This window comes from Sturnus vulgaris, chromosome 3, assembly GCF_052056855.1.
Source record: "Sturnus vulgaris isolate bStuVul1 chromosome 3, bStuVul1.hap1, whole genome shotgun sequence".
Taxonomy (NCBI): Eukaryota; Metazoa; Chordata; class Aves; order Passeriformes; family Sturnidae; genus Sturnus; species Sturnus vulgaris.
The window spans coordinates 91,668,480-91,681,855 of record NC_142245.1 but is presented as its reverse complement, the minus strand read 5'-3'; the positions used below and the strand labels follow the sequence as shown (position 1 = coordinate 91,681,855).

At 42.1% G+C, this 13,376-nt stretch overlaps 1 protein-coding gene across 1 annotated transcript in view; it reads left to right on the top strand.

Annotated features, from left to right (window-relative positions):
- The first annotated feature begins 285 nt into the window (after window positions 1-285).
- The window catches only part of MLIP (muscular LMNA interacting protein), a 108,020-nt gene continuing 94,929 nt past the window's right edge, over window positions 286-13,376 (top strand). The window contains exon 1 of the mRNA XM_088162269.1: window positions 286-1,064. The gene's annotated coding sequence lies outside the window, so the exon portion shown is untranslated. The remainder of the gene's footprint in view (window positions 1,065-13,376) is intronic.

The following is a 13,376-nucleotide window of genomic DNA, read 5'->3' as shown; positions in this document are numbered from 1 at the left end:
GTGGCAGTTGATTATGTTTTGCTTTTGCTCTGTGAAACAGAGGCAGAAGTAAAGGTCAGATGCTGGTGTCTTTATCAGCACTGAGTAATGTCTATTTTGAGGTTTGGCTGTTTGATAAGAATGGGCAGAGACAGAAGGTGGAGAGGCTCAGTGGGAGTTGGTTTGTTCATGACAGCTCATATCCTGTGCCCTCACTTCCTGCTGACCTGGGAGGTGACTAGAAAAAGCTACTGCCTGGCTATGGAGCAGTCACTTGTTTTCTGTGGGGAACGGGCTTCTCCTCATTCTCAGCTGCCACATTATTTAAAAGACAGCTACAAAGGTATATAATGCTGTATTAATGTATTTCATTAGCCCCATCCCATCACTGTTACATCCATTGTTGTGGAGGAAGGCATGGCAAACAGTAGCAATCAATATGGGGTGGAAGATTTTTTTTTTTTTTTGGTATAACTAATCTATTGATGTATATTTTACAGCCCAGGATAATTTGGTTTGCTGGGATATAGCAGTAATATTCAGGGACATCATGTATACAGCTGGAACGATGGATATCTGACAGAAAAGAAGTCTGTTTTTCCATTCCTATCTGTACTCCTGGGAGACAGTAAATGTAGGACATTGCCAGCACAAGGACAGTCCACTTTCAAACAACTGACTTAAAAGACCTGCAAAGAGAAGAACGCACGTACAGCTTCCATGGACTGCCATGTCAAAAAAGGCTCTGAGCTCTTGGAATCAATTTATTGTAATGTTGAAATAACCTTCTTTGTTTTCATCCTCAAACATAAACAAACTTCGTTTGGCGAGTATTTGTCAAGGAGCCTTTTGCTCCCTGTCCATGACATGCACGACTCTGCCTCCCCGTGCACAAAGCAGAGCCTTGTGGTGCCTGTGCTGTTTTCCTTTCTCCACGCCTGCTATCTCCTGCTCTGTGAGTGTTTGCAGAGCCAGCAGGGTGGACCAGGGAGTGACAGCAGCAGCTGTCGGGTGCTGCAGCAGGAATGTGGACCCATCTCTCTTAAGGATCAGCTTCCCACCCTTGGCTCCCGGCTGCCTGGAAGGTAAGCCTGCTTCATATGCTGTCTCTGCAGGGATGCTGCCACGGAATACCAGCTGGAAATGCTGCTGGGTCCTGTCGTTTCCAGGCGTGTGCATGTGACCTGGGGTGACACAGGGAATGCTTGCTGGCAGGGCACGATGGGGCTGAGAGAAGGGTGAGCACCAGAAATAACCTGGACAGTTCAGCTTGTGCCATCTGCTGGACTGGCCGTAACAAGTAGTGAGACAGTCTACTGAGTTTTGTGCTTGTTGTTCCTTTCAACTTTTTGATTGAAGTGTGGGACAGTAATGCTCTTTTAGAGCTTTAAAAATCACTGTGAGAGTAATTTCTGTAATAGTCTTGGGGTTTTTAACTGGTGTGACTTAAGTAGATGGTTTTCAACTTAGTATAGTCTCATTGACCACATCAGGGGTGGAATTAATGCTTCTCTTGAATTGTTATGATGTGTCTGAGCAAATAAAAGCCACAGGCTTAGGAGAGCAGTAGTGCAAATGTGTGACGTGTGGTGCAGCCACTGGCTGGCAGCCCTGGGCTACTGCTGAGCCAGGCTGAAAATGAAAATGTTCAAATTTAAAGAATTGCAGGAGCCACAAGAGTGAAAACACGGCTGAGAGTAACACACAGACATCATGATACTCGCTTGCTTCCTTCTCCAGGAATAGCAGATCAAATGAACACAGAAAACACATCTCTTTAAATGCCTAATTTATACAATACTGTTTTTTGGGATATTCAGCACTTGCATCTTATGAGAAAGCCCACAGCCCTCTCCTCCATCAGCTTCTTCTCTTGGCCTCTTTTTTCTCTTCTCCTGCTCTGAGAAGAGAAACAGGTGTCAAGAGATGAGTAACTGTAATAAAAAGAAGCGATTGGAAATAGCACAGCAATTTAGGCAATGTCTAGAACATGCTTTTTACTTAGCACCTGTTTGCTATGTTTCCCCTTGCGAAGTAAAAGAGGAAATATACAGTTACTAACAGTGTCTCAGAAAGTTCTTGGAATAGAATAACCATTATTTCTCTTTAGGAATAAGAAATGTACTCTCATGGTTATATAAAACCGAATTCTCAGATGGTTAGGATCATGGTCTTTCCTTGGGTTTGGTGATGAAATGCCATGCTGAGCAAGGTGTGGTAGATAATAAGGTGATGTCAGCTTTTCTATGCTATCTCCAGGGTCTTTATATAATAGCATTCAGGCTACAGAAGAGCTCTGCATCCAGTGTTTCCTAGGCTCTTTGATTTTAGTGTGATGGCATGAAGTTTGGTGTCATACTCTCTAGCATTCATAGCCTTTTTGTCATATTCCCATCTCCAATGCAGTTTGCTCCAACTGCCTTGCAGTTGCACAGTGAACAGCATGATGCATTCAGAATATAAATTTCCATTCATGAGAAGTGGAGGTTCTCAAGTGAATGCTGTTAGATGCTGTTACAAGAACGTTAATGGTAAACCCACTTGTTAAACACTATCATCAGCATCTTATTAATTATTATCTTATTTATTTATCAATTAAATTACTGAGTACAGTTCACTCCATAATCAATTCTTTGTATCTTTCTGTAGTGATTGTTTTTGATATCAGAGAGTGAGCTGACACATAAAAATAGTATTAGACCCTTCAAATAAAGACTATAAATGGGATTAAAGATTAAGTTTTAGGGTAGTTAGGATGAGTGCTAAGTTACACAGCATAAACACCAGATAAAAATCTGCCATTGCTTGCTTGTATACATCTTGAGCACTGCATTGCTGGTTTCCTGCACCACTGAGAGCCTGCTCTTTTCCTGCCGTGGATATCTGTTCCCAAGGAGGAAGTGACTCCCCTGGGAGCTGCTGTCTGGAAGCCTGCAGACATCCAGGGTCTCCCAGCTACCAGAGGGACAGGGCTGGGAAGGCACCGAGCCACGCAGCTGAATGTGCTCACCTGGGGTGCTCCTGTCCTTTTCTGTCATTTAAAACCATTGCAAATGGACAGATTAAGGGGACTGGAGTGGCTTCAGGCTCTTCACCTATAGTGCAGGAATGGTCAGTAATGTATGCAGCAGCATAGCTGCTGTTTGGAGCCCACTAAAGACCTCCTTTGAGGTTTTTAAATGGTGCAAAGCCATTATGAAGTCCCTTGCCACAGGGATGTTTCAGCCTCACAAAAAAGATTATGGAGATATGAACTTACTACTGTTTGCCTTCCCACTGAAGAGTGGAGAACTGCAGCTTTCCTCTGGTATTATGACACTTTTGCTCCTTTTGTCCCAGCATTTCCAGGAGACACAGTGGGGTGTATTTTTACTTAATGACGTTAAGCTCATATTTATGCCCTCTGCTACAGCAGCCCTTGCATATTTTACCAGCTTTTTGCATTTGCCTTGCCAGATTTACACTTCTGATGGTTGTCTTACACTTCTAAAAACACAGGTAAGAGAAAGGCTAAAGAAAAACGATTGTCACTGAAGTAACTTTGTGTTTGTTCTGAACAATGTTTCAAAACAGGAACAGTCTAAGTTTTTATCAGCTTTTCATATATAAGGTATATAGACTGTTGGGAGATGACTGGCTACCTTTTCTTCCTATCCAAGGCCCTAAAGATCATGGGAGTATGGCATCTATCAAGAAATAGGAAGAAAGGAGTGTGCCTAGTTAGGGCTGTTGAAAAATGCTGGATGAAAAAGCGTTCAATATTTATTTATTCATTTATCCTATCTGCTTATTTATCTATTTTATGAGAGTCCTCTTTTACCAGTGTGTTGACAGGAAGAGGTGGAAAGGATGTGTGTTTACTAGGGATTTAGTGAGATGCTTAAACAACCAGCTTTACAGCATGTCTAATGAGCCACAGATTAGCAGAGAGCACATTCTTGTTTAACAGCAGCAAACATTTTCTGTGTTACTCTCTGAATTCATGCTTTGCCTTCCCTTGCTGGTACATGCAGAGCCAGTCCTGTGTGTGAATCAAACCTTAGACAACATGATGTGGATGTGGCAACAGAAGGGTGTGTTGTAAGCCTTGGCATCCTCAGCAGAGCCACTGAGAGGTTCCTCCAGCCCTGCAGTTTCTAATATTGGCCTCCTGACTTTATCACTGTGAACCAGAGCCAGGTTGTTCTTCAAGAGTCAGCTCACAAACTCCACAACCACCCTCGTATGGCTGTCAGCTCCGTGTTGGTTGTTCATTTCTTCCCAGTGCCTGCTAGAAGTTTAGAAATTCTTCCTGCATTTCAAAAGTGCAAGATATCATTCTGATATTAGGATAGCAGAGTACTCTCTGCTTGAGGGAATGTAGGGATAGCTCCTGTATAGTCCCAAACACTCCACAGGGTGTATGGTGAAACACTATTTTAAAGTGTTTTTCTATATTCTTTTGTCTTGACTGGCACATGTGGTGCCAGTGAATTATATTTGTTATTTTGTGTGCTTAATAATCTCTGTGAACACAGGTTGATGCTACTGAGAGTTGCTGCTACTGAAACATAGCTATTAATTTTCATGGACTTTTTCAGTATGAGCTTTTGGGATAGAGGGGAAAAAGGAGAGAGTGAATGGGGCTGGTAACCAAAATCCATCCTGAACAATTTGCTGTGATACCAAACCAATGTTTATTGTTATCAGAGGCAGCTGTCTGCCTTCTCTCCACACTTCTATTTGTGGATTTTCGGTGGCTATAAATGGAAACACACGCTGACCAGAAATCACCACAGCACTCCTGATACTTTTCTCTCCTTACTCCAAAAGTACAGGGATATCTAACATGTAGTCAGGTTGAATCACTTCTGCTCAGGGTATTTGGTGGTTTTCATTCCCCTGGGAAATGGAGTTAGAAAAACATGAAAGCAAAGCCTCAGGAAGAGAAGCTTTAGAGGAAAAACAAATGGTAAGATATGTTGACAGATCTTGATATTTTAAATTTTTTTAATGTAATTGTAAGCACGTAAAAGAAATAATCTGTTGTACTTTATTGTAATATTTCCAGTCTTCCTTTAACCACTGACCTTGAAGATTAAAATTTCATTTGTGTATATTAAATTAATTATGACAGTACATTTCTGTGGAAATTATGGAAATTTGTGAATGCATTTTGTGTACATGTGAAATGCAAAAACTGAAATCTGGTTAAACTTTGCTTTGTTGTCATAACCCAAACTGAGAGCTAATACCAGTGGTTTTCTTGTATTTTTTCTTAAGGGGCTGTATCTTTGTACATTATATTCCATAACTTTAGATTGGTAAATGGCAGAAGAAATTGTTTGTGTCTGGAATGAGTCTGAAACTTACTGAAAAGAGGTGTGACCAAAACAAATTATTAAGATAAAGTGAAAACAGTCAAAACACAACTTATTCCTAATTAGCTGAAGCTTGCAATGCAATTTATAATTTGCCTGGCATTAATGAGACTTTTTTCTTGATATCACAAAAAAGGCAGCTTATTCTTGGCTTTGCAAATCTGTGAAGAAAAGTGGTCATCACTCTTGCTAAGAAACAAATTAGCACTGAATATTTTAGCACTTAAATGGTGGTGTTGCATTCATTTGGTTTCATAGTGGGCCAACTTTTACTTCTGTTTAATCACAATGTTGGCCTCTATCAGCCTCAGATAAGTTAGTTTTGGCAAGCTTGTGTGTTAGTTAAGTTTTCAATACAACTTCACCAAGGCAAGGTGCATTGGGTAGGAAATAAGGAAAGCAGTGAAACTGAAAGTAATGACATGGTCTTACAGTACTTCTTCTTTAAAAAAGCAGTATTTATCTAAAGAGCAATATCTGAAAGAACATTGCTAAGGCTTCAGCATTAAGTTCTAATGGGAATATTGTTTATTGTTTTAATTGTTAGTTTTCTCATTAATTAATTAATTCTTTAAACACTTACCTCATTTTCACTTTGTGGTTGATATATAAAATATGAGGAAAATTTTTCAAAATTTAAAAAAAAGTATAAAATCCACTTGATCTTCAGGGAAGGTTTCAAAGGAACCCTTTGGAATTTTGTTCGAACTCATGCATAGAGAAAATACATAGCAATGTAATCAGCCAGTGTGGTTATCTAATTGCAGACCATATCCTCATGCACAAGGAATTGAGCAGCCAACATTAAGTACGGCTTTTCCAAAATGCAGAGTGCTTCATTTGGAACACTAATGACCTTCTCTGTGTGCATCATTTACTAATTTTAAGAATAGCAAACAGGGACCCCACTGATGGGAGCTGTGCTAACGCCCATGTCGGTCACACACTGTTCAGTTATTTCAAAACTAAATCCTCCCAACACGTTTTGCTGAGAGTGTCCCTTAGCAGTGGCAGGTCACATTCTTGTGGATGCTCAGTGAGGGGACAGAGACCCCTTGGCTCAGGGGGTTCCACAGTGCTCTGTTGACAGTGGAGGAATGCCTCAGCTCTGTGCCTCTCCTCCCAGCCCTTTCCCTGTCCCCTTCCAGCTGAGCCCCAGCCTCCCTTATATCCCACTTCAAACTGTCTCTGCCTGTTTAGTCTTAATGCCTTTCTTTCTCTTTGATGGATTGATTTCTCTTTGCCTCCACAATTTTTTCCCTAGTTTTGTATGTCCTGGATTTTTATTGATTCTGCCCTTTACTCTTTGTTACATGCAGGTCAGGTCAACTGGCTGCATGGAAGCAGTGCCAGTCTGTGGTACAGATACCATTTGTACATGCTGTTATGGATGTCTGTTTACATATTTAATTTCAGTAGAGCATACACGTACACTATTTCATATTCTGCTTCCACCTCCTCTGCTTCCCTTTTGCACTTCACCTCAGTTGCAAACTCTGTTTTGCCACACCAGTGTCCTGATGAGTCTGCTTGTATTCCTGAATCATGAACAGTCTTGTAGGTGTAAGAGGTTCTTTTCAAGGACACAATGGCTTTCTCAAGTTCTCTCTGTGTTTCCAAGCTGCCTTCTATAGTATCCCACTTACCAGCTCCTGGATAGGCTGAAGTCAGTTTTCCTGAAGCCCAGGGTTTGTGTTTTGGTACTTGTCTTCCTCAGCTTCCCACAAGTTCTTATGCCTCAGTATTTCACAGTCACTACAGCCAAGGCTGCCACTGAGTATAACATCCACAGCCACTTCTTCCTTGTTTGTGAATAACAACTCCATCTGTGTATGACACTGCTTGGCTCATCCTGTGCCTGCATCAAGAAGCAGTCCTTGACACCCTGCAGAAATTGTCTGCTCTGCTTGTGCTGTGCCATTTTGTTTTCTGCAGGTGTCACAAAAGCTTAAGTCTCGTGAAAAAACCCAAACAAACAGGATGTGCAGTCCAGATACTTCCTTGAGTTGTTTAAAGAAATGGTGAGGAGCACTCTCCATTTCCTCAGCCCTTCCGTGCTGTCTGTAGCCCAGTCCCACTGTGATGTCACCCTCACTGACCTCTCCTCTGATTCTGACCCACAAGCACTCACCCAGCCCTCTTGTTTAACCTGTACAGATGTTTTCCACATTTTAGCTGCTGCTTCACAGAGATTTTCTTCTTTTCCCTGCCTTTCTGAAGAGCCTGTGTCCCTTGCAGCACTATAGCCATGTGAGCATCTGTTATTTCTGTAATGTTGCAGTTGTATGACCTATATGTATTTGTGTATCTAAGACCAATCTTGGATTTATATGCCTTGTTACAAATATTTTATAGATATTTTCAAAAGATCAAAGTCTTTATCATCCTGAAAATACTCCGATTGTAGCATGTCAATTGAATAGAGACCAGTTCAGAGTCTAACAGAGAAGACAACCTCACAGGCAGTTTTATGAAGTGGTATTGTACCTTAACATTCACTGTTTACTGTGGATGAGATAAAGATAAAATTCTCTACCACTGCAGGCTACTTCACGTAATATTTGTGAAATTTATTGTTAAAGAATTCTTGTCCTTGCTTCCTGGAGGAAGACTCCTCAGCAGCCAGAATCCTGAAGAGAGTCTTTGTGTGGAGATGCCTGTGAGAATGGAAGATAATGAAGGGCCCATTTTGTGAAGGGAAAATAGAATGCCTCACTATGAAATAGATTGGACTAAGTAGATGGACATACTTTTCCTTTTCATAGCTTTGATAGCTCAGAAGGACACAGTAATTCCAAAGTTTTCCTACTGAAATGATGGTTCACCTCAAGAGTCTCTTTTCATTCTGAAGTCCTCATCCTTTAATGTATATTGCCTTATTTGAATTCCTTTTAATTATATTTCACACTTGTCTGTCTCCTATTTGATCTGTTCTCTTCCCATGAAAAACAGCACATGAACTTTTGCATTTAAAATAATGTTTACAATGGTATGTTTAATGGGGAACATCTAACCTTTGTACTTTAGTTTGTATAGGAAGGGTTTTTCCTTACTTTCTTCTTACACAGAGTAGCAATAAAGAACAGTTCTATAGAGAAAAGAAATCAACCAAATGGAAATATGAATCAGAAGGGATGCCATGCACTCCTTGAAATGCACTAAGGTTAGGTTTTGAATGACAGGGTTGCAGGACTTCATTCAGAGATTTAGCATTTGCTTTTCACAAACACTATGTGGATACAGCTTATACAGAGCAAGGCAACTTGGATCAAGCCCACCCAAGTGAAAAAATTGTTAATCTTCATATTCTGGTAGCAACATCAGGAGTCCTGTCAATATCAGGCCTTCTCCACGGGAAGGGTGGGAAGTAGAGATTCCTTGAAGAAGGCAGCCTGTTTCCTGAAGTTTGCCACCTAAAGGAGCCCAGACAGAATGGAGGGTGCTGATAATGAGGTGATGGCAGGTGCTGCTTGCAGGTTTTGATGTTGATTTAACAGTGTGTAAACCAGGTGAGAAGCGAGTACGACATGGGAAGTGGTGTTTGAAAAGCAGGAGATAAGAGAGCTGGGTGGAGGCTGGAGGAGTGGGCAGGGCAGGAAAGGCTGGGTACAGCCATGGAAACTCTTGTGCCAGGTCACCCTGGCTCTGGTGCCATGAGGGCTGGTGTCAGAGATGGCAGCACTCCTTCTGTTGCTTCTTTGCCAGGAGCAGGACCCCGTGGGCAGTGCTCTGCCATGCTCCCTCTGGGTATGCACCAGGCAGGTCCTGCTGTGGCCAGAGAGGTGTGCTAAGGCCTCCATGGATCGCCACAAGGAAGGAAGAGGAGCCGAGGGAAGAGCGTTTCTTTGTGCAGATACAGGGAGTCAAACGCCCGGACAGTGGGATCATCTTTGGCACAGCAGAAATCTCCATGGCTGAGTAACCCCAGAGCAGCTGTGTCTGCTCGTAGGGATGAGCCCAGCCTGTGCCACACCAGCCCCTGAGCCTGGAAAGGTCCTGGGGAGACGTGGTTGCTGCTCCAGGGAAGAAACTTGGAGTCTCTGAGAGGGGCAGGTCTGTAGGTTCCTTGTGTATCAGGTGTCTAGTGTGAAATGTTACATAGTGATTCATGTCATTAGGAAAAATACACCATGAAATCAATATAAACAAAAATACTAAACTCAAAGCATGGACATGAGACACAGGAAAATATAATGATTTCATTATATTTGTTTAAATCACTTTGCTGTGAATTGTTGGCTTTTGTTTTTATGTACTTTTTATTATTTTGCCACTATAATTATGAATTGTATTCACTTTTTATGTATAAGGAAAATGCGGGCTTGTGCAAACATGAACAGACTTTACTGTTACCTGCTTGCTAAGAGTGTGACCTGACAACACGTTCGAGCTTTGTCCAAACCTGGTGGGGGCTTGTAGCCACTGCTACCCGAATGGTAGCCAACGTGTTGGGGCTTGCTCGGGCTTGTACCCCAGCACGGTAAGCAGGACATGACCCCACCAGAAGCTGCCGATAAAAGGGCAGGGACCAGGGGTAGGACGGACGTGTTTGGCGAAGCGCAGACTCCCCGTGTCCCCAGCGCTGTTTGCCAGTTCCTCATCAACCAATTAATAAATTGCCTTGTTGATTGACCTGCCCGATTGTGGTGAGTAAATTTATAACACTGGTGTCCTTGCAGAGCTCAGGGTGTCCACCCTCGTACGCATCCAGCCGGGATGGTGGTGTAGGATCACTAAGGTCACATCTTCCTTCTGGGAGAGGGGAGGTGCTGATCGCTGTGTGTGAGGATGGCAGGGATGCCGCGGGGAGGAGCACAGTGCTCCAGTGCTGCAGCCCAGAGCACAGAACATGCAGGTACATCAGCAGGTTGCACGCTATGAGCAAACCAATGGCACATACACACACAATCCTCTCCTCCTCCTCTCTGCCTGTTCTTTCCCCTGGCAAAGGACAGCCTGGTGGCTGCTGGACTGCCAATTTACGTTCAGGTGAGAGGTAAAGTGAGTTTTTGTTTAAGACCACTTTCTTCACTGGTTTATTTTGCACCTTGACTCTTCAACTTCTGTCTCCGGTAAGAACACCCCTACCCACAAAAGAAAGTCCTAAAAATACATTGCCTGCCTGAATCCTTTCGTCAGTTTGATAATTTGGTGCTGAAGTTTGAGTATCGTGCTCATCTCATGACATATGAAATTAAATAAACGCAAAAGTATAGAGTTAGAGAAGATTATATATATATATATATATTTAAATGATTCCTGTTTACCTAAGAGGGAGGTTGTAGCTCTTGCTGTAGAGGGTGTGTGTTAGCTCCTCTGGGAGATTTTGTCATGTCACTCTCAGCAGAGTTCAGGTGGGTGAGTTGACACACTTAAGTAATTTTGTGCTACTTTGTTCCAAGTTAAAGCAGCTTTGGAAAAAGCATAGCTTCAGAAGAGCCACTTTGAAATAATCCAGCACTTTGTAGATCAGGACTGAGGCTTTGTAGGTGCTACAGCAATAAGATCCTAACATGGTGGCAATTGCATCTTGCTGTAAAGGTGTAGGAAAGTGACCAAGGCAGAGCTTGAGCTAGATCAGCATTTCCTCTTGCATGCCTGGAGTTGCACACCTACTGTGTGGAGGCACGGATTATTTCAGCAACCAGTCACCCAGAAGGAGGAGGAGGGAATAAACTTGGAGCCTGCACATAGCAGCATATTTTTAGCACTGTTGATGTGATATTAAACAGGGCAAAAGAAAGTGGGAAACGCTGAATCTTGCTCTGCCCTTCTTTCTAATCCTGTCACTGAACATAAATGCAATGAGGCAAGAGCTGCCTTTTCTTTAGGCTAATGCCAGTCTTACAGAGGCACTGCTGGAACATTTGAGGTAGGCTTTGGTTGTATCAGTGGGAAAAGAGCCGTCTTGGAAAAGTGTCATCAGTGCATTTTTGGTTCGAGTTATGTGAAACAATACCACAGAAGATCACACAGGGGTTCAGAAGACGAGTGCAGCAGATTCCTGTAGGGTCTTGAACATTGTCGTAAAAGAAGCTTCTCATAAAAAAAGTAGCAATTGGCTGTGTTAATGTTTTGGGGTAACCCCTGTAACAGTTGGATCAATTGTTGCCACAAAGTCACACAGGGCAATTCAAATGGTTGAATTTTGGGTGAGGCATCAAGAAAAAGAGTGTTAGTATGGAGAAACAGCCCATGTTTATTAACAAAGCAGTTCTGGGAAACAGTTCTAGGCATGAAACTCTCTAGAAATCAGTTAAATGGAAAGATTTTTCTGTGGTATGCTATTGATTTGATACTTCCCTGAGTGATACCCAGGTATAACCTGAGAGTTATGACAAGTGAGAGACTATTTCCAGAAATAAGTTTGGCTATGGAGACTGTTATTTAGAAAAAACCTATTTCTTTCCAAAGATATTCCTCAGGAATGTGTGAGTTATGGGTGATGCTTGTGAAGATGTTCACTGTTCATTCCTGCTGCTCACACTGAAATTCAGAATGAATTCTTGCAAAAGCTCCTTTGTTAGAAGGATTAGGGCAGCACTGGAACAATCAGGGAATTTGTGGACTATCTACTCTTGGAAATTTTCTGGACTTAATCATATGAAATCATGGTCTTGCTTTGGCAGTAGTCTGAACTTGAATCCATATGCTGGAGTGGATGATTTTTGGAAATCCCTTCCAAACATTAATTTAATTTTCAAGCTACACTACAGCATTTGTCATGAAACATGCAAATAGCTTTTCCCATCTGTGAATCTCCTTTAACACATTTAGTGTGGATACACAATGAGACTTATCATTAAGGCATCCTCATTCCAACCTTTTAAGCCTAATGTTTTCAATTCACTTTTAATTCTGAAAGCACTAAGTAATAGAGTGGCAGCATTAAATCTTTTGCTTTTTATAAATTCCTGAAAATAGAGATTTTTGTGGTTTAACCCCAGACAGCAATTAAGTACCACACAATTGCACCCTCCTTCCCCTTCCCAACCCCACGCAGTGGAAGAGAATAGAAAAAAACCCAACAAACTTGTGGGTTGAGATAAGAACAATTTATTAATTGAAACAAAATGAAAGAATAATAGTCATTGTAATGACAATAATGAAACAGAGAAAGAGAGAGGAATAAAAGCTGACAAAAACATGTGATGCACAATAAAATTGCTCGTCACCTGCTGACCAATGCCCAGACTGTACCTGAACAGCAATCAGCTCCTCCTGACCAGATCCTCCCAGTTCATATACTGAGCACGGTGTTCCACTGTATGGCTCATGGCTTTGGGTGGCTCATGTCAGCTCTCTCGACCATGCTCACTCCCAGCTTCTTGTGTACCTGCTCAGCAAGGGAAATTGAAAAGTTCTTGATTTAGAATAAACACTAGTTAGGAAAAACTGAAACATCAGTGTGTTACTAAGAGCTGTATCCCAGCTGAAAGCAGACAAGCTACGTGACAATGCACAGAATAAAAAGAGTGAAGTGGTTAATGAAAGGGATGAAGAAGGCAGATGTTGATGAAGCTGGACTTGGAGGACAAGATCCATGTGGTGTCCCACCCTTAAGGGAAAGGGAGTACCCAAGATTCACAGATGCCTGTGGTCAAAAAGGAACGACAAGAGTCAGAGGGTCTACAAAAACTTGCAGTTTTATTAGTAAATTATATGCACAGCATGGAAACTGGAATGTTAATACCTTATGGCATAAACACACTGTGGTGGATTTTGAGTAAGGAGTAGGGTGAAAGAGGAAGGAGAGATTAAGAGAGGGAGAAAGAAGGAAAGAAAGATCACCAGTCCTGGCTCTAGCATCAATCCTCCTGAGGGAGTGTCCAGGGTTCTGGATCACATGTGTGCCTGCGTTTTGTGGGGGTATGTTTTTATTGATAATTTTTGTCTGTTCTGGAGCTAAGTGTCTCACTTTCTGTGCAAATTAGTTGTCATATGCAGTTCATTCTTCTAGATCCTTCTGGAAATGGGTTGGAGGGCATTGGGCATGTTTGATCGTCTTGATGCCCCTCTACTGCATCGGCCTTTTGT